This window comes from Nyctereutes procyonoides, unplaced genomic scaffold (assembly GCF_905146905.1).
Source record: "Nyctereutes procyonoides isolate TBG_1078 unplaced genomic scaffold, NYPRO_anot_genome, whole genome shotgun sequence".
NCBI classification, from domain to species: Eukaryota; Metazoa; Chordata; class Mammalia; order Carnivora; family Canidae; genus Nyctereutes; species Nyctereutes procyonoides.
In genome coordinates, this window is record NW_026575024.1 from 29,477,714 (window position 1) to 29,503,087 (window position 25,374).

The 25,374-nt window shown below is 38.7% G+C and overlaps 1 protein-coding gene across 2 annotated transcripts in view; it reads left to right on the forward strand.

Annotated features, from left to right (window-relative positions):
* PTPRA (protein tyrosine phosphatase receptor type A) overlaps nucleotides 1-25,374 on the forward strand; it is a 173,582-nt gene that overhangs the window by 26,463 nt on the left and 121,745 nt on the right. The gene's annotated exons all lie outside the window — the stretch shown is intronic.

A 25,374-nucleotide genomic window follows, 5' to 3' on the forward strand; every position in this document is an offset into this window, starting at 1 on the left:
ATGACACTAGTCCACAAATAACTGTTCATGAAATACAAAATATAACCTGTGATCAGGAATAGCTTCTCCAAAGATTTTAAAATTTATTCCAACTCTCTAAGAGCTGATTAATCCTTCCTAGACATCATCCAATTGAAGGTAACCCTCCACCCCCCCCCCCTTTTTTTTAAGGGAAAAAAAAAGTTCTGCTCTCAGCTGAACTTTACACAGCTCTGCATTTCCCTCTGTCAGTTCCTCTTGGAATGGTGGGTGGGTAGCAGAAGAGAGGATATGTACAATAATATATTTTTAGTTCTTTTGAACCGAGGGGTTGCTCCAGCCATTGCTATTGATGACAGGAAGTATATTTATAGCTTCAAGGAAGGATGGCCCTGGTTTAAGAAAACCTGGCAGACTGCTTAATATGTTTCATTAAAGTTCATTTGTACTTCATAGGAAGTTCTTGCCTTAGATGTGTAGTAGTTGAAATGGATGGATTTGTTATGAAGTATAGGTGTTTTTTTTTTTAAGATTTTATTTATTCATGAGAGAGAGAGGCAGAGACATAGGCAGAGGAAGAAGCAGGCTTCCTGCAGGGAGCCTGATGTGGGACTCATCCAGGACTCTGGGATCACACCAAAGCCAAAGGCAGATGCTCAACCACTGAGCCACTCAGGCATTCCAGTATAGGTATTTTCATAAGTATAATTCAGTCTGCTTCTGAATTTGGAAAAATCTTCCATTTTGAAATTTCACTATTCACAGTGCCTAAAACAAAGGATGCTACAGGATGTGTGCAGAGAATCAGATGGTAGCATAGTTGTATAGTAGTAAGGATATTAAGGGAGTACTAAATATTGTCACAAGTAGATATTATTCATAAATCTCTTACTGGTACAGCTTCTGTTATGATTTTCTTCAAAGATTGAAATCAAATATTGTATATGGATCATAAGATAGTCTCTGTAAAATCATTTTGGGGTTCTCCACTGGGCATCACATAACTTTCTTACAAGTTTGATTGGGACAGGGCTTTTGCCCATGAGTATCGTGTGCAATGGGCACGTTAAATACAAGTTGAATTATTCTGAAGCTTTTTCTCTTTTTCCTACTCCTTTCTTAATTGAGGGAAGCAAAGAGTTGGTTTCCAAGGATACATCTTCTCTCTTATGCTGGTTTCAGATTGATGCAGTCATGGAAACCAGGCAGTAAACTCATTCTTGGCAGCTGCTAGCACTGGTCTGATCTTTTCTTTTAAAAGCATGAGATTCTTTAATAATACATTTTGAGAAGGTTGCTATTAAATGATTCTAGGACATCTCAAAGGGAGTGAGAATTGTGTTGAATAGTCTTAAGTGACTCAGTTAAATATTAACAGGTTGCTAAACAAAACTGCAATTATTACCTAAAGATTTTTATGTTTAGTTTAACCAGAAGGATTATACAGAATTATTAATGTTTAGTCATTGTTTATAATACTTTAAAACATTCCTGATTTGAGGATTTTGTTTTCAACTTTATGAATTCAAAATATTAAGAGTTGTAGAGCTGAACTTTATTTAACATAATGAAGGTTTTCATCTGGCCCACTAAAGTCTGTCTGCTGATGACCTGAAAATGTGAAATAATGACTCTTTTAAAGTCTTCTTATTTATTTTTTAAAAAGGATTATTTATTTATTCATGAAAGGCACACAGAGAGATGCAGAGACATAGGCAGAGGGAGAAGCAGGCTCCCTGCAAGGAGCCGGATGTGGGACTTGATCCCAGGACCACAGGATCATGACCTGAGCTGAAAGCAGATGCTCAATCACTCAGCCACTCTGGCGTCCCGAAAAGTCATTTTAAAGGATGCCTGAGAGGCTTAGTCAGTTAAGCGTCCAACAGTTTTGGCTCAGGTTATGATCTCAGGGTTATGAGATTGAGCCCTGTATTAGGCTCCACAGCGAGCAAGGAGTCTGCTTGAAATTCTCTCTCCCTCCACCCCCTGCTCTCAAGCACACATGTGTGCACATACTCTTAAAAACAAAACAAAACAATATTTTGTGGATTCTGAAGCTGACTGCCTTGATTCAAATCCTGTCTCTACTATTTATTAGGTATGTAACATGGACAAGTTACTTAACCTCTCTGTGCCTTAGTTTTTTTTATCTGCAAAATAGAAGATAATAACGTCCACTTCATAGGGTTGTCATGAAGGGTAAATGAGCCAAATTATGTCACATGCCTAATTGGTTGGGAGCATTCAGCAAATGCTGACTATTCCATTTACACATAAGATTTAAAAGAAGGAAGGCATTTTTGACATGTGTGTTATTTTTTAGGTTAACAAGAGTAGTGGCTGATTGAGGAGTCTCTTCCCTGCTGCAAATGACGAAATCATCTGTTTTCAGATCCTTTGTAAAGATTCAGTATTGGGCTTACATAATTTAGCAAGATATTTGTTGATTTGAGAAATATTGATTGTTTGATTGCTGCATGTTAAGTAGGTGCTGAGATTTCAGAGGTGGATGAGAGACATCCTCTTCCCTGGAGAGCTTCCTGTTTTGGAGGAGTATAGATGGAAAAGGGTGAAGAAGTGAAGATGACCTATTATACAACTTAATTCTTTATACATTGTGTTAAGTGCTACACTAGCAGAATTTTAAGTATAAAAAATGATACGGAAATAGAGAGCACAAATTAACTTAAGAAACTTGCAAAGGGTACTTGAGTGGCTCGGTTGAGTGTTGGACTCTTGGTTTGGACTCTGGGTTTTGGCTTAGGTCATGGTCTCAGGGACAAGGGATTCAGTCCTGTGTCAGGCTCCCTGCTCAGCGGGGAGTCTGCTTGTCTCTCTGTCTCTTGGTCCCCCCCACCCCCCCGCCCCGGCTCATGTTATCTCTCTCTTAAAATAAGTGGGTAAATCTTCAAAAAATAAGAAAAAGGAAATACACAAGACTAATATGAAGAAAACTATAGAGTCTTATGGAAGAATTTTTTAAAAGATAAAATTCAGTATTCATGCTATGTTCCTGAATGTGAAAAGACTTAGATATTTTTTTAAAGATTTTATTTATTTATTCATGAGAGAGAGAGGGGGGGGGGGCAGGTCTCTTAGAGACACAAGCAGAGGGAGAAGCAGGCTCCATACAGGGAGCCTGATGCAGGACTCAATTCTGGGACCCCAGGATCACACCCTGGGCTGAAGGCAGATGCTAAACCACTGAGCCACCCAGGGATCCCCAAAGATATATTATAAAGATATCGTACAGATGTGTAGTAGGGGTATTCCCCAAATTATTCTGCAGATTTAATACATATTGTTTTATAAGCCCAGTGGGGTACATAAAAGCTTGACAGATTGCACAGTACAGTTCATTTGGAAGAATAAATTCAGTAGTTGAGAAAAATTTTGAAAAAGAACAATAGTTGGAGAGCCATAGAAGTGGGAGGAAGGTATGTGACAGTTGACTCTCTGGATAGTAAAATATATCACAGGTTAAAGGAATTAAAGTAAGTGCCTGGCTGGCTCAGTCAGTAGAGCATCCTGTGACTCTTGATCTTGGGGTTCTGAGTTTGAGTCCCACATAGGGTATAGAGATTACTTAAAAAATAAAACCTTAAAAAAAGATATTTAAGACAGTTTGGCATTCATGTTAGAATAGACAAACTAAGTATTTAGAGCAGACTAGGATATGTGTTGGAATTTAGGATGTGATAAAAGTAGCATTTAAAAATCAGGGAGCAAAAAATAAAAAAATAAAAAAATAAAAATCAGAGAGCAAGAGTGGAGTTTTCAATAAATGGTCCTGCAACAGTGGTCTGTTTTTGGACAAAAATATATAAAGATCACTAATTTAGACTGTGCTCAAGTAATCGCCAGATTACAGGGTATGCTTAACCGAATTACTGAATTAACCACATTCTTCATTCTTTCTCTGGAGTGTACTGAATGATTCTTAAAATAAGCTCAACACTTATGGCTAGTAAACTACTTGCTTCTTGCTTCTATACCTTGCCTTTTACAATCACAAGTTGAATTTTATACTTTCAGGGGTCAGTATGTTCTAAATCTGCTTATGCCAGTTATGCTTACTGTAATTTTGCAATCTAATATTATATGAGTATAATGAAATATGAGTATAAAAGTAGTTGTTTTTAATAAAGTTAAGTTGAAGGATGCCTGGAGGACTCAGTCAGTTAAGCGTCTGCCTTCTGCTCAGGTTGTGATCCTGGGGTCCTGAGATCAAGCCCCACGTCAGGCTCTCTGCTTAGTCTCTCCCTTTATCCCTCCCCCTCACTGTACTCTTTCACATGTGCTCTCCCTCTCTCTCTCAAATAAATAAAATCTTAAAAAAAAAAAGTTGAAGATCTTGAGATCTTAAGTTAGTGAAATATAAGTAAGTTCCCTTCTCCCCAAAATTACTGTCTTTTTAAAAAAGTTTATTTTTAGTAATCTTTACACCCAACATGGGGCTTGAACTCACTACCCCAAGATATCAAGAGTTGCGTGCTCTTCTGACTGAGCCAGCCAGGCAGTGCTCTCCCCCATTACTATCTTTTTAGTTGTGGAAAAATCATAAAAATCTTGTTAAAGATTCTATACTCAGTTGTCTCACAGTTGTCTGAATTCTTGTTCCATCTTAAATTGAAATTTGAAATCATGGATATGATACATGTAAAACATAAATTAGTAGATCTGTATCACAGAGACGGATTCTTTACCAATATGTTGGCATTCAAATGTGCATATATTTTTTTAAGTAAAAATCAGATATTTACATTATATATATATATATATTTTTTTTTTGATTACCTGATTTACTGCATTTTTTCATGTAACCAACTAACCCCAAGACCTGTTTGTATTTGGTAAAAAAATTTTACCAATCCCTGAAGGAAATAGAGGAGATGCTTTTATATGCTTAGGCTAAAGAAAACCTTTTTCCAAAGCAGGGATCATCAAACATTTTCTGTAAAGAGCCAAAGAGTAAACATTTTATTTTATTTTATTTTATTTATTTTATTTATTTTTTATTTATTTATTTTTAATTAATTAATTTATTTATAGTAAATATTTTAGGATTTGCGAGCCACAAAGCAAAATCATTCTATAATCATACCTATTATATAGGTACTTTAAAAAAATCCACAGATTTCTTATTGATGAAATTAAAATATAATTATTGAATACAGCTTTTTGTAATAAGAGGTATACTAATGAGAAAAGTGGAATTCTTTTTTAAGGTGATACATTTTGCTTAATTGGGTTTCAGAATTGGTGTTTCCTATCATCAAAACTGATTGCAAATGTTAATGATGATCTATAATGAGATTTTATATTTCATCTTTGAAAATGTCTTTACACAGATGGATAGCCAGATATTTTTTTTTAAGTTTTATTTATTTATTTTAAAGAGAGAGAGCACACACTCGTGTCCACAGATGAGGGGAAGGGAAGAGGGAGAGAAAGAATCTCAAGCAGACTCCCTACCCAGCGGGGAGTTGGACATGGGGCTCAGTCCTAGGATCCTGAGATAATGACACGAGCTTGAACCAAGAGTTGGATGCTTAACTGAGTCACCCAGGTACCGTGGCCAAATATTGGTATAGCTCCCAAGCATGTGATCTTAATTGAGCATATTAATCACTTGGCATGCCTTTATAGAATTAGATTTATCTTTTAATATTTGCCTTTTAGTATGTCATTACATAGCAGATTAGTTACTTCCAATTGAAGGTTAGATTGAAGCTCTGTAATTTCACTATGAAATACACTTTGAAATATGGAAATTTTCTTTGTACGAATGTTGAAATCTTAAAAATGCTTCTGGAACTGTAGATTTTGGTTTTGTTGTTTAAATATTTAAATATTTACATATTTATTTATGAATGACACAGAGAGGCAGAGACACAGGTAGTGGGAGAAGCAGGCTTCCTGCTGGGAGCTCAACGCAGGGACTTGAACCCAGGACTCTGGAATCATGCCCTAAGCTGAAGGCAGATGCTCAACCACTGAGCCACCCAGGTGTCCCTGGAACTGTAGTTTTGAGCTAAGAAAATAAATCCACTGCAAATTTGTTTGGGAATGGAGATCTCACTTCTTGTTTATTTATTTTTTAAGATTTTATTTATTCATGAGAGACACAGAGAGAGAGACAGAGACATAGGCAGAGGGAGAAAGCAGGCTCCATGCAGGGAGCCTGATGTGGGACTTGATCCTGGGACCACGGGATCACGCCCTGAGCCAAAGACAGGTGCCCAACTGCTGAGCCACTCAGGAGTTCCTCACTTCTTGTTTTAAATTTGACAGCATGGGAAGTGTATAAAGCAACTTGACATTTGTGATGATTCAAATATTAGTTTTTGTCTGAATGACTTAATTGCAGTTTGTTTCACATGTAAGTGCTAATCTGCCTTGGATATTTATTTAATTTTTGAAGATTTATTTGAGAGAGAGAGTGAGGGAGAAAGAAATCGTGCATACGCGCATGAGCAGGGGGAAGGGCAGAGGGAGAAGCCGACTTCCTGCTGAGCAGGGAGCCTAACTCTGGGATCATGACCTGAGCCTAAGGCAGATGGTTAACCGACTGAACCACCCAGGCAACCCTAATTTTATTTGTTTAAACAAATCTTTTAAGATTTTATTTTTAAGTAATCTCTGTATCCAACATGGGGCTTGAACCCACATCCCTGAGATCAGGAGTCTCATGCTTTACCGACGGATCCAGCCAGGTACCCCTTGCCCTGGTTATTTTAGATTTAATTTATTAAATACTGTAAATCTGCAACAAAAGCTAAGTTTTAGAGCCATTCGTTATTTGATAATAGTATCAGCAAGAGGTTATTGTTCTGAAAACTTTAATTCTCAGCCCCAAGCTTAACAGATTAAAAATCACCAAATTTTAATACAGCAAAATCACCAAACTGCTCTGTGGTCAGGTAAGTCAGGCTATTTAGCTTTTTTTTTTTTTTTTTAAGATTTTATTTATTTATTCATAGAGACACAGAGAGAAAGAGAGAGAGAGATACAGGCAGAGGGAGAAGCAGGCTCCATGCAGAGAGCCTGATGTGGGACTCGATCCAGGGTCTCCAGGATCACGCCCTGGGCTGCAGGCGGTGCTAAACCGCTGCACCACTGGGGTTGCCCGGTTATTTAGCTTTTATTTTGGCAGTAATTAAGTGCATGACAGCAAATGAAGTTCACCATCAACACGTTGTTTAATAACACATCATAAATTAAAATATTTTTCAGAGTACTTGCTGATGAAAAATATAATGAATTAAGTGCCATATGTCTTAACAAACTTTTAGATTATCCAACTAAGCTTTTATTTACTCCACACATAATTTTACCATCATTAGTTATAACACATTTTAGCAGATTCCACTTCAAGTTATACTGAATTAGTATCTTCTCAACTTCTGACCTGTAGTTAAACTACAGGTGTTCAACAGACTTTTTTCGTGGAAGCTAAATCTTCATTCATTTTATTGGTTCTAAAGTTTCTTTCTTTTTTTTTTCAAGATTTATTTATTTATGATAGAGAGAGAGAGAGGCAGAGACACAGGAGGAGGGAGAAGCAGGCTCCATGCCGGGAGCCTGACGTGGGACTCGATCTCGGGACTGCAGGATTGTGCCCTGGGCCAAAGGCAGGCGCTAAACCGCTGAGCAACCCAGGGATTCCCGGTTCTAAAGTTTCTTTTTAAAAATTTTTTTAAAGTAATCTCTATAGTCAATGTGGGGCTTGCACTCAAAACCCTGAGATCAAGAATTGCATGCTCCACCAACTGAGCTCCAGGCACCCTTACTCGTTCATTGACTCTGAGTAAACAACTGAGCAGTATTGGTAACATCTGTCAACCTGCAGAGAAACAGGGAATCTACATGAATTAATTTGCCTTTTTAATATAATAGATTATTAATCTTATTCTTTGTCCTCAGCTTTTAGCAAGTGGTCTTGCTAATAAGCTAATATTTTTATTTTTTTTAAAGATTTTATTTATTTATTCATGACACAGAGAGATGCAGAGAGAGAGAGAGAGAGGCAGAGACACAGGCAGAGGGAGAAGCAGGCTCCATGCAGGGAGCCTGATGTGGGACCCGATCCTGGGCCTCCAGGATCACACCCTGGGCCAAAGGCAGTGCTAAACCGCTGAGCCACCTGGGCTGCCCTAAGCTAGTAATCTTAAGTTTATTATCTCTGAATATATTTCTTCAGTGCCTAGAGCTGAGTGTGGTTTAACCATTTCACCATTGGCAAATTACTTGCTTTGTGCTTGGCTAATAGACCTGCCTCTTGGATTTTTCGGACCATGGCTTTCCTGTGAATTGAGAATATTGGGTAACTACTTACTGTGCTAATATTGGTGTATATTGACTTCTAACATAGCTATAGGGTCATTGCATAATAAACACGAACCCTTCTTGTGTTACTTCATAGCAGAATAATCCACATTCTCCTCTGTGCCTTAAATCATGACACTGTACACTTTCTCTTCTTATTTTGACATGATGGCCTTGCAGTGGTAATACAAAGAAAGAAACTCACAGTGGAGTGTGCCAATATGCATATGTAGCGGTGAAAATGCTGTTGAGTTATAGCTCTCTCACTGTGATTCATAGTGCAGTGAGCAGCAGTGAAAAACTCTGTGAGCATCACATATACAAGTAGCCACTCAATTCTGCCAGTGTAGTGTTGATGCCATCGGTAGGCAAAATGTAAATGAGTGAGTGCAGCTGTGTTTGATGTTATTTTTGGACACTGGAATTTGAATTTCACATAATTTTCATGTCATGAAATAATATTCTTCTGATTTTTTTCAACTATTAAAAAGTGTAAAATCATTCTTAGCTTGCAGTCCTTACTAAAACAGATGGTGTGCTCATCTCCATTTAGCGTAAAGCATTACACCAAGGCCAAAATCAAGAAGGAAAAGATAGCATAAGATTTGACTGCTTAAAAAGATAATATAAGCTGCACATTGGGAAAACATATTTGGAACTGTGTGTCAGGATAAGGTTAATGTCATCCTAGTATGAAACAATACCTGCAAATAAGAAACAGACTGAAACATTATTAGAAAAATGGGCAAAGGGCGCAAAATGACAGTTCACCAACTAGAACTTAATGTTGGTAACTATATCAACTGTTGATCCAGTACTGAACCACAAAAGTAGAAAGAAACCATGGGAGACTTTCACTTTATGCTTTATACGCTTTGGTATTGCCTGAGATTTTTTTAAGCTGCTTATTTAAAAATATTTCCTTTTTTTATTTTTTTAAGTAAACTTATGCCTAATGTGAGGGTTGAACTCAAGACCCTGAAATTGAGAGTCCTGTGCCTGCCAACTGAGCCAGCAAGGTGCCCCATTGTTTGAGATTTTTACAGCAAGCAGATACTGTATTTATTAGTATTTAAAAAGCCAAAAAAGGGATCCCTGGGTGGCGCAGCGGTTTGGCGCCTGCCTTTGGCCCAGGGCGTGATCCTGGAGACCCGGGATCGAATCCCATGTCGGGCTCCCGGTGCAGGGAGCCTGCCTCTCCCTCTGCCTATGTCTCTGCCTCTCTCTCTCTCTCTCTCTCTCTCTCTCTCTCTCTCTCTATCATAAATAAATAAAAAATTAAAAAAAATAAAAAATAAAAAGCCAAAAAAAAGCCTTATAAAATTTTTGAATTGTTGGTTGGCTTCCTGGTCCCTAAATTTTCTATTTTCAAAGGAGGCAGAGAAAAGAGAGTAAGTGGGACGCCTGGGTGGCTCAGTGGTTGGGTTCCTGCCTTTGGCTCAGGTCGTGATCCCGAGGTTCGGGATCGAGACCCACGTTGGGCTTCCTGTGAGGAGCCTGCTTCTCCCTCTGCCTGTGTCTCTGCCTCTCTCTCTGTGTCTCTCATGAATAAATTAATAAAATCTTTAAAAAGAAAAAAAAAGAAATTAAGAGACAGGAATTTTGAAAAATATAGGCCATTAGTCTATCTGCAAGTATATAAAAAGTAACTCAATTTGTTTTAAAATTTAATTAATATTAAAGCTATTTTTTTAGGGATGCCTGGGTAGCTCAGCAGTTGAGCCTGTCCGGTTCAGTGCATGATCCTGGAGTCCCTTTAAAATCTTTAAAAAACAAACAAACAATTTTTTTAATATTTTTTTTAAATTTTATTTATTTGTGATAGGCACACAGTGAGAGAGAGAGAGAGAGAGGCAGAGACACAGGCAGAGGGAGAAGCAGGCTCCATGCACCGAGAGCCCGACGTGGGACTCGATCCCGGGTCTCCAGGATCGCGCCCTGGGCCAAAGGCAGGCGCCAAACCGCTGCGCCACCCAGGGATCCCCCAAACAATTTTTTTTAATGAAAAATTCCTTAATCTTTTATGGGTTTTACTGCTGTTCTCTAGTCCTGTACTTTTTTTAAAAACTATTTTCCTTTTTTTTTTTTAAGATTTTATTTATTTATTCATGACAGAGAGAGAGAGAGAGAGAGAGAGAGAGAGAGGCAGAGACATAGGCAGAGGGAGAAGCAGGCTCCATGCGGGAAGCCTGATGTGGGACCTGATCCCGGATCCCAGGATCATGCTGTGGGCGGAAGGCAGATGCCCAACCACTGAGTGATCCAGGCGTCCTTAGTCCTGTACTTTAAATATGATAGTCCTCAGCGCTGTGTGCTAGTGTATTGGACAGCATGTATGTAGAACATTTCCACCATCACAGAAATTTCTGTTTGGAAGTACTGTGAAAATGAGACATGTTATTAGAAAAGCTAGTAAAAGTAAGTGAGGATAATGGGGTGTTTTTCCATTTATTTATTTGTTTGTTTGTTTATTTTTATTTTTAAAGATTTTATTTATTCATGACACAGAGAGAGGCAGAGACACAGGCAGAGGGAGAAGTGGGCTTCATGCAAGGACCCCGATGTGGGACTCGATCCTGGGACTCCAGGATCACACCCCAGGCCGAAGGCGGCGCTAATCCACTGGGCCACTGGGGCTGCCCCATGGGGTATTTTTTTATCCAGAAATTTTGCTGAAGCAGAATTATGTTTTTATAATCCTGAGACATTAATGTGTGCTTTTTTTGTTAATATTTGCATTTTGTCTTTTATTTTAAAGTAAGTTTACAGAGAAGTTGCAGTAATAATACAAAGAGCCTTTTCCTTCCTTGAGCCATTAGAGTAAGTTGCTCACTTGATGCTCCATTAGCTTTGAATACTTCAGTGTGTATTTCCTACAAACGGGGACATTCTGCCATGGAACCACAATACATCCATTAAAATCCGGAGCTTAGCAGTGATACAGTAGTACCAGCTAATCCTCAGATCCCATTCAAGTTTTACCAGTTGTCCCAATAATAACCTGTAGAGCAGAAGAATTCAGTTGAGAATCGCACATTAAATTTTGTTGTCCTGTCTTTGACTTGATCATCTTGATATTTTTGAAGAGTATAGGCTAATTATTTTGAAGATTGTTTCTCAGTTTGGGTCTGATTAGATTCAGAATATGCATATTGTCCTGAAAACCACATATATTGTGCTGTATTCTTATTTTGTTCTGTCATGAGGTACACAGTTTCTGTTTGTCTCATTTTTATGATGTTAATTGGGATCATGTGATTAAGATAAAGTCTGCTGGTTTTCCTTACTGTAAATTTACGTATTTTTTCCTTGGTGTAATCAGTAAGTATTTTGTGAGGAGGAAGCACTTTGAGACCATGTAAACATCTTATTCTTATCAAGCTTTTCCCCACTGGTTTTAGCATCATTGGTATTTCTTGGTTACCAGTGGTTACCAAATGGTGATTTTTCTATTTTAAACAATTTTTAAAAAATATTTTATTTATTTATTCATGAGAGACAGAGAGAGAGAGGCAGAGACACAGGCAGAGGGAGAAGCAGGCTCCATGCAGGGAGCTGGATGTTAGACTCGATCCTGGGACTCCAGGATCACAACCAGAACTGAGCTGCCCTGATTTTTCTGTTTTTATCATTTCTTTCACATTTATCAATTGACATAAGGAAAAGCCTCTTCTCTCCTTTTATGTATTAACTTATATTAATGTGTATTTATGCATTTCTAGTTTATTCAGTGAGTTATTGTCTATTAATGTTACTTTGATGCTAAATTTGTCCCAGATTTGGCTAGGGTGCTCCTGGCTTCAAGCTGGCTTCTGTATCCTTTTGACACATTCTATCATTCTTTGATAACTTCCCTTCCTGACTTCGTGGTACGAGATGTTCCAGTCTCTTCCTGTACTTTTCCCGCCCCAGCCCTGAAATCAGTCATTTCACCAAGAAGTGAAATGATTCCTTTTATTGAAGAATAGAACGTATTTAGAAACCAAATCTAGATGCTAGATATGATTGTTCTCCTGGGGAATCAGTGCACCTAGGCCCTCTCAGTGGACAGAGCTACTAGCTAATATATGCATATGTATGCATACATAAACATGTATGTATACTTAAACATACATACATCTATATGTATGTGTGCACACATGCATGTACATTAGATAAGCTTTGTTCAATCATAAGTTAAAGTGCTGTTGGCTGTTAGTTCAGTGTTACTGAATCAACAATAAGAAATATCCAGAAAAATGAAGGGAATATTTGCTGGTTTGTACATGAGGTCACTTCAGAAAGAGCTAAGGTAACATATGTAGTACATGAGGAGTCTATGGAAAGGTGAGTAAATTTGTGGATTTGTGAGATGACAAAAAAGGTGTAGTGGACAGTGTTGTGCACTGTGAGTATTGTGAAGCATTTTTGTGATGAAGTGATTTTGTTAAATGCTTTTTCTGCATTGAGATGATCATGTGTTTTGCTTCTTTATTAATGTGATGGATAACACTGATACATGGACTTTTAAATAGCGATTAATTAGCTGTTAGCTTCTGTTTAATTTCATTTTTTTGCCTTGTATTTGAGTTTGTTATGAATGACTGTTGGGTAAGATTGTATTGCAAGCACATCTTCAGGATATCAAATATTGAGATTATCTTTTAAAATCAACTTCATTGAGGTATAATAAATTTTCTTACAATAAAATGTACCCATTTTCCATACACAATTGGATGAGTTTTGCCAAATTTATCAAAGTGACCATCCCACCAAATGAAGATACATAGCATTTCTTTAACCCCAAAATGTTCCCTTCTGCCCTTGACAGTTATTCCTCTCCATCCCTTTCTTGGGCCCCTAGCCTTTAGGGATATGCTCTCTGTCACTATAGACTACATTTACCTTTTCCTTTTTCTTTTTTTAAGAATTTGTGTTTGTTTGCTTTAGAGGGTGTGCGTATGAGCAGGGAGAGGGCCATAGGGAGAGGGAGGGGGAGAGAATCACAAGCAGCTCCATGCTTAGTGCAGGGCCCAACGTGGGGCTTGATGTCATGACCAGAGCTGAAACCGAGAGTTGGACACAACCTACTGAGCCACCCAGGCACCCCTACATTTGTCTTTTCTAGAGTATTATGTATAATATGTACCCTTTTGTCGAGCATGGTATTTTTTTTAATTATTATTAAGATTTTATTTATTCGAGAGAGAGAGGCAGAGACACAGGCAGAGGGAGAAGCAGGCTCCACGCAGGGAGCCTGATGTGGGACTCGATCCCGGGACTCCAGGACCATGCCCTGGGCCAAAGGCAGGCACTAAACTGCTGAGCCATCCAGGGATCCCCCCCCCCCTTTTTTGCTTGTATTTGCATTTATGCAGAATTTACTCTTGCGCCATAAGTTTTTGTTTCTTCAGTCTCTTTTGGAATATCTTTTACTTCTCTGCAGCCTTCTCTGGTTTAAACAAGTCTGCTCTTTTTCAGCAAGGATCATCTCAGTGTGTCAGAGCTCATGAATGGGTCAATCCAACTATGAGCCCTGTAAGTTCTACCCCGCAGCTTGGAGGCTTTATTCACCTCACTGCACTCAGTGACCAGAGAATCAACATCTAAACCCTTCAGTTCAGCATTACTCTCTGCATTTTTAAGCATGTGCAGTAAAAATTCAGCACTCTTTTTGGGCCACTGACCCTGTGTGCAGCCCCACTATTTGGCCTGGGCACATCTACCAACTCCACCAGTGTAGCCATGGAATGGCACACTTGATTTCTGCAGAGTGGTACTTCGTGGCTTTTCGGATATGCATACCCTTGAGGGCCTGGACGAAGATTTGAACTTTTTTTTTTTAAAGATTTTATTTTTGTATTCATGAGACACAGAGAGAGGCTGAGACATAGGCAGAGCAAGGAACAGGCTCCCTGAGGGAGGAGCCGAGCCCGGGGTGGGATTTGATCCCAGGACTCTGGGATCATGACCTGAGCCAAAGACAGACATTCAATCACCGAGCCACTCAGGTGCCCCTCGAACTTCTTGATTGCATGATTTTGTAGGGTTTTCTGGGTCTAGTGAATAGCAAACCGTTTTCAGAGATCACCTCAGGCCACTTAGTGAGCATGATGTTTTTGACATTCATCCATGTTGCTAGGTGTCAGTTTCTTTGTTTCTTTTTTCTGATTAGTATTCCATTGTGTGAATATACTATAGTTTATCTTCCATATGTTAATAAGCATTTAGGGTTTTTTTTAGTTTGATTCCCTTATGCATAAAGCTGCTAGGAGCATATGTGTTCAAGTCTTTGTTTAGATATAGGTCTTTGTTTCTGTTGGGTAAATCTTAGAAGTAGAATTGCTGCTGGGTTTTATGGTTTTAAGTGTGTGTTTAATTTTATAAGAACCTGCCAAACTGTTTTTTTGTTTGTTTGTTTTTTTCCAAACTGTTTTATATCTGTAGTTTTTTTTTTATATCTGTAGTTTTATACTTTACGTTCTCATCAGTGGTGTGCAAGAGTTTCATTTCTTCCACATCCTCACCAACACTTGGTATTGTCAGTCTTTTACTTTTTAGCCATTATGGGTGTCTCATGGTTTTCATTTTCCTAGTGACTAGTGATGTTGGATATCTGTTTATGTCCTTATTGGCCCATTTGTGTATTTACTTTTGTAAAGTGTCACCTTAAATCCTTTGCCCATTTGTTGGATTTTTTTGTTAATAGTATCTTATGCTTGAGTTGTAAGGTTGTTCTTTTGTTTTTTTTTAAGATTTTATTTGAAAGAGCGAGAGAGTGTGCAGGAGTAGGGGGAGAGGAGAGAGAAGCAGTCTCCTTACTGAGCAGGGGACCCTGACGCAGGGCTCAATCCCAGGACTCTGGGATCATGACCTAAGCTGAAGGCTGATGCTTAACCTACTGTGCCACCCGGGTGCCCCCAGGGGTTCTTTGTATATTCTGGATACAGTCATTAATTATGTATATGTATACAGATATTCTCTCCCAGCCTGTGGCTTGTTTTTGTTTTTTATTTAAAAAGTTTTATTTATTTAATCTCTACAGCAATCCTGGGGCTTGAACTCATGATCCCAAGATTGAGTCATATGTTCCTCCAACTGAACCAGCCAGGTACCCTTGGGCTTTTTTTTTTTTTTTTTCCAATAAGAGGCACACACAGAGAGAGGCAGAGACACAGGCAAAGGGAGAAGCAGGCTCCATACAGGGGGCCCGACGTGGGACTCTATCCCGGGTCTCCGGGATCACACCCCAAGCTGAAGGTGGCGCTAAACCGCTGAGCCACTGGGGCTGCCTGGGCTTTTGTTTTTTAATGGTGTCTCCCAAAGAGCAGAAATTTGTAGTTTTGATGAAGTCCAAATTACCACTTTTTTTTTTAAGAGTTTTTTTTTTTTTGTGTGTGTGTGTACAATCTATTGTTCAGTCTATCTGTAATAGACTGAATTCTAATAAGACCTCAGGGGTCTTGGGCAGCCCCGGTGGCTCAGCGGTTTGGTGCCGTCTTCAGCCCAGGGCGTGATCCTGGAGACCCGGGATCAAGTCCCACGTCGGGCTCCCTGCATGGAGCCTGCTCCTCCCTCTGCCTGTGTCTCTGCCTCTCTGTGTGTCTCTCATGAATGAATAAATAGAATCTTTGGGAAAAAAAAAAAAAGGCCTTAGGGGTCTTAAGGACCTGCACACTTCTATTATTTCTTTCCTGTGAGTGTGGGCAGGATCAGTGAATATGATGAGATTTTACTCCAGTGATTATATTACATAACAAAAGATGTTAAATATGTAATTAAGTTAAGCATTTGACTGAGTCATTTAAAGGCAGACTAATCACATGAACCCTTAAAATATGGGTCTAGAAACCAGAGCCAGGAGAAATCAAAAGGTTTGAAACATGAGACTTCAGCAAGAGGGAAATTTTTCCATTGCTGGCTTTGATGATGGAGGTCCTCCTATATGGCGAATATTGCAGATGGTCTCTAACACCGGAGAATGGCTCCTGAGTAAGAAGTAGCAAAGAAACAGCGATCTTAGTTCTACAGCTGTAGGGAGCTGAATTCTGCCCCAACTAGGTGAAATGAGATGAGGATCCTGAACACCATGGGAACACAGCCTGGCAGACACCTTGAGTTTATCATTGTGAGATCCTTCACAGAAAATGCAGCCATGGACTTCTCACCTCCAATTTTTTGGTAATTTGTTACTCTGTAATATCAAATTAATACACTGTCTCGAGATTGTGAAGTTTTTTCTTATTGTTCTTATGCTTTTAGCTGTTATATTTAGGTTTAGATCTAATATCCTTTCCAGTTAATGTTAGTGGCGTGAGAATAAGATGCAAAGTTCATTTTCCCCCTGTATGGGTATCCAGTTGTACTAGCCCTACTTGTGGAAAAGATTCTACTGCCCCTGTTGAATTACCTTTGCATCTTCGTAGAAAATCAGATGGTCAAATATGTGTGGTTCTATTTCTGGACTCTGTGGTCTATTCTTTTGATTTATATGTCCGTATACCCATAGCATTGTTTTGCTTACTGCTAGGTAGTTTTCCAAACTTTTTTTTTCTTTATCAATATTTTTTTGGTTATTATAAGATCTTTGGGTTTTCATGTAAATTTTATTTTATTTTATTATTATTTTTTTAAGATTTATTTATTTATGATAGACACACACAGAGAGAGAATGAGAGGCAGAGACACAGGCAGAGGGAGAAGCAGGCTCCATGCCAGGAGCCTGACATGGGATTCGATCCCGGGACTCCAGGATCGCGCCCTGGGCCAAAGGCAGGCGCCAAACTGCTGAGCCACCCAGGGATCCCTCATGTAAATTTTAGAATCGGCTTGTCAGTTTCCATTAAAAAACCTGAGAATCTGTAAATTAGCTTGGGATGCATTGACATCTTTTACATTGAGTCTTTTCATCCATGAACAGATTATATATGTCTATTTAAGTATTATGTAAGTTCAGTAGGGTTTTGTAGTACAGGTGTTGTACATCTTATGTTAATAGTTATCCCTAAGTAATTAGTGTGTTTTTAAAATCCTGTTATAAATGGTATTTTAAGAAATTTCAATTTCCAACTCTTTATTACTAATATCTAAAGATACAATTGATATTTACATATATATTTATTTTATTTTGACCTTACATTCTGCTACTGTTAAACTTATTGTTTCTACTATTTTGTGGACTTAAAGTTTTCTATCTATAAGATCTCTGTGAATACAGTTTTATTACTACTTTCCTAACATGGCTAGTTTTTAATTTATTTTTCTCACTTTGTTACATTAGCTAGGACCTTCCAATATAATGCTGAATAAAAATGGTAAACTAGGGGATCCCTGGGTGGCTCAGCGGTTGAGCATCTGCCTTCGGCTCAGGGCTTGATCCTGGAGTCCTAGGATTGAGTCCCACATCGAGCTCCCTGTGTGGAGCCTGCTCCTCTCTCTACCTGTGTGTCTGCCTCTCATGAATAAATAAATAAAATCTTTTTAAAAAATGGTAAAATAGGTATTCTTGCCTTGTTACTGATTTTAGGGACACATTAAATGTGTCATTAGCTTTAGTTTTTCATAGAGAGTTTCTATCAAGGTAACAGTTTTCTTATGATTCATAATTTGCTGAAAGAAGTTTGTTGGAATGGCTTGGACCATAGGGAAAAGAGTGCAAAGTGGCCTTGTTTTTTGGACTCAGATATTCTTCTCTCTTTAAATCAACAATTGTTTTGGTTATTTTATGTTCTTTGCATTTCTATGTAAATTTTATTTTGTATATTTTAAAGATTTATTTATTTGACAGTGCACAAGCAGAGGGAGCAGCAGGCAGAGGGAGAAGGAGAAACAGGCTCCCCTCTGAGCAGGGAGCCCCATGCAGGGCTTAGGGATCATGACCTGAGCTGAGGGCAGACCCTTAACTGACTGAGCCACCTAGGACCCCTCTGTGTAAATTTTATCATCAGCTTTACAACTTTTAGCTCTGCAGTTATTTGTCTAGGGCAAGGTATTTTTTTTTAACGATTTTATTTATTCATGAGACACAGAGAGAGGGGCAGAGACATAGGCAGAGGGAGAGGCAGGCTTCTCACAGGGAGTCCGATGTGGGACTTGATCCCCTGACCAGGGATCACACCCCGATCCAAAGGCAGACGCTCAACCACTGAGCCACCCAGGCATCCCTAAGGTGCAGGGTATGTTTATCTCTCTGTGAAGAGAGGCTTTAAAAAGTGAAAAGATTTCAGTGAATATTTTTATTCTGGAAGTTCCATTTGGTTGTTCTGTTTTCTTCTTTTTAAAGTGTTTTATGCCTTCCTTATGGTTTTGATGCTTTTATCTTAACCATTTTTTTAAAAGATTTTTATTTATTAATTCACAAGACATGCAGAGAGAGAAGTAGAGACATAGAGAAGGAGGCTTCTGGCAGGAAGCCCGATGTGGCACTTGATCCCCAGATCCTGGAATCACGCCCTGAACCGAAGGCAGACACTCAACCGCTGAGCCACACAGGCATCCCTATCTTAATCATTGTTAAACTAATTTTATAGTCTTTATGAGACTGTTCTGTTTTCTGAATCCTGTGCATTTTATGTTGAGGGCTTGCCTTTTACTTTTTACTTTTTATTTGTTTTATTTACTTTTTATTTGGTTTTACTTTTATTTGTACTAGAGATGTCTAGTGGCATCATTGGCACAGGCCAGTTTTATTAATTTTCCATGGGGGAAGTGGGTCCTGGATCATAAGATACAGTAAATTTAGACCTCAAATCTGGTTTCATTCTCAAAGGGAGCCTTTCCTCCCCTTACCCACAGCTCAAACTGAGGTAGAAGACAAACTTTCTCATCTTGTTTATGCAGGTAGATTTTTTTTCTTGCAGATTTTCACTGAGAATGTAGTCCTTTTAGGGCTACATTTTTTTTTTAAGATTTTATTTATTTATTCATGAGAGACACGCAGAGAGAGAGGCAGAGACACAGGCAGAGGGAGAAACAGGCTCCACGCAGGGAGCCTGACGTGGGACTCGATCCCTGGTCTCCAGTATCACACCCTAGGCTGAAGGCAGCACTAGACTGCTGAGCCACTGGGCCTGCCCTAGGGCTACAACTTTGCAAGAGGTCTTGGATCCAATTTCTCATCTTTCTCAGGAGCCTGCTTCCTGTCTCCTTTCTTCTACTTGCCTAATTTATTCAGATGTCTTCACCGATGCTTCTGGGGCCACTACAGAAGTCAGCTCATACTTCCAGTTCTGTCTTTGTTTTTTGGGGGGTTTTGTTTTGTCTTTTAGTTTTATTTTAAAGTAATCCCTAAACCCAATGTGGGGCTCGAACTCTCAGCCCTGAGATCAAGTATTGTGCTCTCCACTGACTGAGCTGGCTAGGTGCCCTCCAGCTCTGGCTTTTGGTTCACATTTTGTTTCATGCCACTGGCAGTTTTGTTCAGTTTCTTGAGAACTTAGCTAAGCTTCTCAAAGTATGTTAGTATTTATCCAGCACTTCTAGATTAGAGTAGCTAGAGAGTTTTAGTACATTTTCTAGATTGTTGTGTTGCAAGATAAAAAAAGATGACTGTGCTTTAAAGATTGAGCTTAGGGGAGCCTGGGTGGCTCAGTTGGTTAAGCCTCTGCTTTCAGCTCAGGTCATATGCTAGGATCCTGAGATCAAGCCCTGCATTGGGCTACCTGCTCAGCAGGGAGTCTGCTTTTCCCTCTGCCCCTCCCCTCTATTTGTGCTCTCTCTCTTGTTCTTTCTCAAAAAAATAAATAAATAAATAAATAAATAAATAAATAAATAAATAAATAAATAAATAAATAAATCTTAAAAAAGAAAAGATTGACCTTAATTTAAATCTTTTTTTTTAATTTTTATTTATTTATGATAGTCACAGAGAGAGAGAGAGAGGCGCAGAGGGAGAAGCAGGCTCCATGCACCGGGAGCCCGACGTGAGACTCGATCCCGGGTCTCCAGGATCGCGCCCTGGGCCAAAGGCAGGCGCCAAACCGCTGCGCCACCCAGGGATCCCAAGATTGACCTTAATATACACAGATTGGATATCAGCCAAACCACAAAACTACTTTTTACATGTTCATTTATTAATTTCTATTTTTAAATGGCAGCTCTGCTTTAAAAAAGATCAGGAGCCTGATTTTCCTGTCTACTTCCTGAGGAAGTAAAAAGGCAGAGACTTGGTGAACAGTTAGACCAGTTGTTGCTATAGTAAGCATGAGACTTCCTGGCAATGGCTTTATTAACAGTAGGAAATGAAATCATAGCAGTGTCTCTTTAATTTGCTACAAGGTTTGGTTCTATCTTCAGAGTAGGATGTTCTGCTATATCAAGAATTGGCTCTTCCAGTATATTTTATTCAGTTAGACAGTGATTAGACTGGCTTTGTACATTGCATCATACTTAGAGGGGTTTTCTAATTATATGACAGTTATGATACATTTCAAATGGGGCTTCAGAATTTTCCGTTTAGCTCCTTCCGGAGGGAAGCCCTTCTCCTCAAGTGGCTATTGACGTATATTGGTTATAGGCTCTATTCAACTAGGGAGTGAGAACAGATTTTGGAATCAGATATATCTGGATTTGAGTCTCCTCTTTGTAACTTACCAGTTGTTTGCACTGTTTGTACTGCAGTTTACCAGTTGTTTGTAACTGCAGACAGTTTATTTAATAGTTCTATGTCACAGTGTTTTCATCTGCAAAATGAAGCATTTATTTCCTGTGCTTGTTTCAGAGATAATGTTAAATAATGTAGATTAAAAAAATAAATAATGTAGATTATACAGTTTGACACAATGCCTGGCACATAATAAGCACTTAATAAGTGGTTATTATTGTAATCCTTGTTGAGTTGCTACTTTTTCATGTGCCTGGTTATTTCTAACTGATAATCAGCCAAAGAGCTGGCATCTTCCAAGATTTGACCAAGTTGATTATTTCAACGATGCAGGCAATATTTGTTGGCTTTGAAAAGCAGAAAAGCAACCCAGAAAACAGAAAATAAGCAATTATTAATTAAGTCATTGGATATTAATGATCATTATTATTTGTACTTAATAAGGTATATGATCCATGTTTGCCTGGGCCTTTATTTAATGCTTTTTAAAATTTGCTGATTCTCTTTTCTCTTTAAATCTTACTATTACCAAGTTCAAGAATAAGCTAAACTAAAAAAGAAACTGGAGTCTTAGAATAGGAAAGAGTCAGATTTGTAGGATATACCATTAACTATCATGGTCGTGGAATTTTCTTTGTTTTGAACTAGGGGAAAAATTTGGGAACAAAGAGCCTGGGTTGCCTGGCTGGCTTGGTTGGTAGAACATGCCACTCTTGATCTCAGGGTTGTGTGTTCATGCCCCATGTGGAGTATAGAGATTACTTAAAAAAATAAAATCTTCAGGATGCTTGGGTGGCTCAGTGGTTGAGCGTCTGCCTTTGGCTCAAGGCATAATCCCAGGATTCTGGGATCGAGTCCTACATTGGGCTTCCTGCATGGAGCCTGCTTCTCCCTCTGCCTGTGTCTCTGTCTCTCTCTCTGTCTCTCTGTCTCTCATGAATAAATAAATAAAATCTTTAAAAAAAATCTTCAAAAAAGCCTTTTTTTAAAAAGATTTTATTTACTTACTTGAGAAGAGAGTATGAGCAGGGGGAGAGGCAAGTGGAGAGGCAGAGGGAGAAAGACAAGCAGACTCCCTGCAGAGTGGGGAGCCTGACCCGGGGCTCCATCCCAGGATCCTGAGATCATGACTTGAGCCAAAGTCAGACACTTAACTGACTGAGCCACCCAGGCACCCCCTAAAAAGAGCCTTTTTGTAGATTGCTTAATGTGTGTGTTCTAAGAACTCTGCTAGGCTCTATGAATATTATTATTAATTATTATTTTAGAGAGAGTGAGCAGGGAGGGGCAAAGGGAGAGGGAGAGAGAGAATCTTAAGCAGGCTCTACACCCAGCCTGGAGCCTTGCAGAGCTGGATCTCATGACCCTGAGATCATGATTTAAGTCAAAATCAAGAGTTGGGTGCTTAACTAACTGAGCCACCCAGGCATTCCTCTATGAATATTATTAAGACATAGTTCTTAATTAAGGATCTTAATGCCTGTGGAGGCAGGCCATGAACAGTTGCAGTGGTTTGTGACAAGTACTTTGCTGGAGGTAGTGATGGACTCTGGTGACTAAGAGAAAGGACAAAATTGGGACAACTGGGATTTCTGATTTGGGCAAAGGGATAGTTGGCAAACTGTGACCTGCTGATAGCTTTTGCTATCACTTGCAGTACTTAAAAGCAATCAATCAATCAAAAGTATTTTCAGTCATTGCCACATGTTCCCTAGAGGAACAGTGCAGTAGAAGAGTCCTAGTTTGGGGGACAAGAGAGAAGTACTCCTGCCTTCCCTGGAAAGACCTGATTTCCCATTGAATCAAGTTCTCATGAGCTCTTCAGATGGAGCTCTATGAAACATCTTGTTAAAGTGTATTCCTCTCCCTGAGAACAATCCATGGGTTTAAATTGGGCTGTTTTGTCTTTCTAAAGGTTTTTTCCTTTGCTAGTTGCAGGTGGCACCCCCCCCCCAAAAAAAAGGTATTTAATGGAATTCCAATGAGTGGTGATAGATGTGGTTCAAGTAACTAAGATAAGAGAAATTAGAGCTGCAAGGAGGCTTTGTCACCTGAGTTAGTGTCCTCACAAAATAAAGCTAAAATCAGATTCTCTCCCACTCCAGTTTATTTCTAAGCTGTATGAGTAGGTTATTTTTTGCGTTTCAAAACAATGTAATGATTCTCAAACTGCTCATGAATTTGAATTAAAGAGCTTAAAAAAAAAAAAAAACAAAGTCTATGCTCTGTCACCCTGCCCTTGTTGAATTAAAGTTCTGTGGGTAGAGCACAAGTAATTCTGATCTCCATACTTGTTGAAGAACTGATGCATGGAAACAGTCAAAGAGTGCAATACTCTGCCTTATGTGTAGCATTAAGTAACTTGTATTAATAAAGGAAAAATGGATTTTTATTATTCAAGCTTCCCATTGCTCCAGGTTTTAAAGTAGAAGTGTAAATCGGCACTGCAGCTTTGGAAAACTGTTGGATATTTTCTACAATTCCATTCCTGCATATTTACCATTGGGAAGTGAAAATGTAGGTCTACAAAAGTACTCACATATAAAAGTACACTGAAGCTTTATTTGTAATAGCTAAAAAAAAATAGAAATAATCAAATGTCCAAAAATTGGTGAATAGATAAATATAAATTGTGATATATTCATATAATGGAATTTTTTTCAGCAATAGAAAAGACCAGACTACCAGTACACATAATAGCATGGATGAATCTCAGACGTATAATGTTAAGTGAAAGAAGCCAGACACAGTAAAAGTAAATGTAGTTTAGATACTGGAAGATGAGATGTGATGGTAGTCAGACTAGTGGCTCCTTTAGCAGGAGGTGAGAGGTTGTCACTGGATGGATGCATGAGAGCCTCTGTAGCACTGAAGAGGTTTTATAGGTTAATGTGTTTGTATACATATTTTTTGTTATTCTTATACACACCTAAAACTTTTCATTTTCATCATTTTTAAGTGTACAATTCATTGGCATCATGTATGTTTGCATTGATGTACAGCCGTCACCACCATCCATCTCCAGAACTTTTTCATCTTCCCCACCGAAACCAACTCCTTATAAACTAAATCTCATTCTTCCTTTCCTTCAAACCCTGGCAACCACTGTTCATTATACTTTCTTTCTCTATGAATTCAATTACTGTAGGTACCTCATGTAAGTAGAAGTATACAATATTTATCTTTTTGTGTCTGGCTTATTTCAGTTATCACAGTGTTTTCAAGTTTCATCCATATTGTAGCATGTATCAATTTATATCCTTTTTAGGACTGAATAATATTCTGTTGTATGTATATACCACATTTTATTCATTCCTTTATCCTTTGGTGGACATTTGAGTTGTCTCCACCTTTTGTCTGTTGTGAATAATGCCATAATGAATATTGGTGTACAGATATCTCAAGTCCCTGCTTTCATTTCTTTGAGGTATCTACTTAGAAGTGGAATTGCTAGATCAGATAGTCATTAATTCCATGTTCAGGTTTTTTTTTTTTTAACCACCATACTGTTTTCCACAGTGGCTACACTATTTTACAATCCCATCAGCATTGCACAAGATTTCTGATTTTTCTATATCCTTACCAGCACTTACTTTGTATTTTTTTATTCATTCATTTTTTAAAAATTTTAATTCTAATATAGTTAACATATAGTGTTATTAGTTTCAAGGGTACAATAGAAGTGATTCAACATTTCCATACATCATCCAGTGCTCATCCAGTGATGAGCACTTCCTAATCCCCATCACCTATTTCATCCATCCCCTGCCCACCTCCCCTCTGGTGACCGTCAGTTGTTCTGTATAGTTAGGAGAGTCTGTTTCTTGGTTTCTCTCTCTCTTTTTTCTTTTGTTTGCTCATTTGTTTTGTTTCTTAAATTCCACACATGAGTGAGATCATATGGTATTTATTTGTCTTTCTCTGACTGACTTATTTCTCTGACTTATTTCACTTAGCATAATATTCTCTAGCTCCATCCCATGTCATTCCAAGTGGCAGGATATCATTTTATTTTTTTAATATATTTTTTAAAGATTTCATTTATTCATGAGAGACAGAGAGAGAGAGAGAGAGAGAGAGAGAGAGAGAGAGAGGCAGAAACACAGGCAGAGGGATAAGCAGACTCCATACAGAGAGCTTGATGTGGGACTCGATCCCGGGTCTCCAGGGTCATGCCCTGGGCTGAAGGTGGCGCTAAACCACTGGGCCACCGGGGCTGCCCTTCATTTTATTTTTAATGGCTGAATAATATTCCCGTGTGTGTGTGTATGTTTGTGCATGTGTGCATGTGTGTGTATACGTGTGTGTATACATGTGTGTTTACATGGCAAATCTTCTTTATCCATTCATGTATCAATAGACTCTTGGGGTGCTTCCATAATTTGGCTATTGTCAATAATGCTGCTGTAAACATAGGGGTACACATATCCCTTTGAATTAGTGTATTTGTATGTCTTGGGTAAATACCCAGTTAGTGCAATTACTGG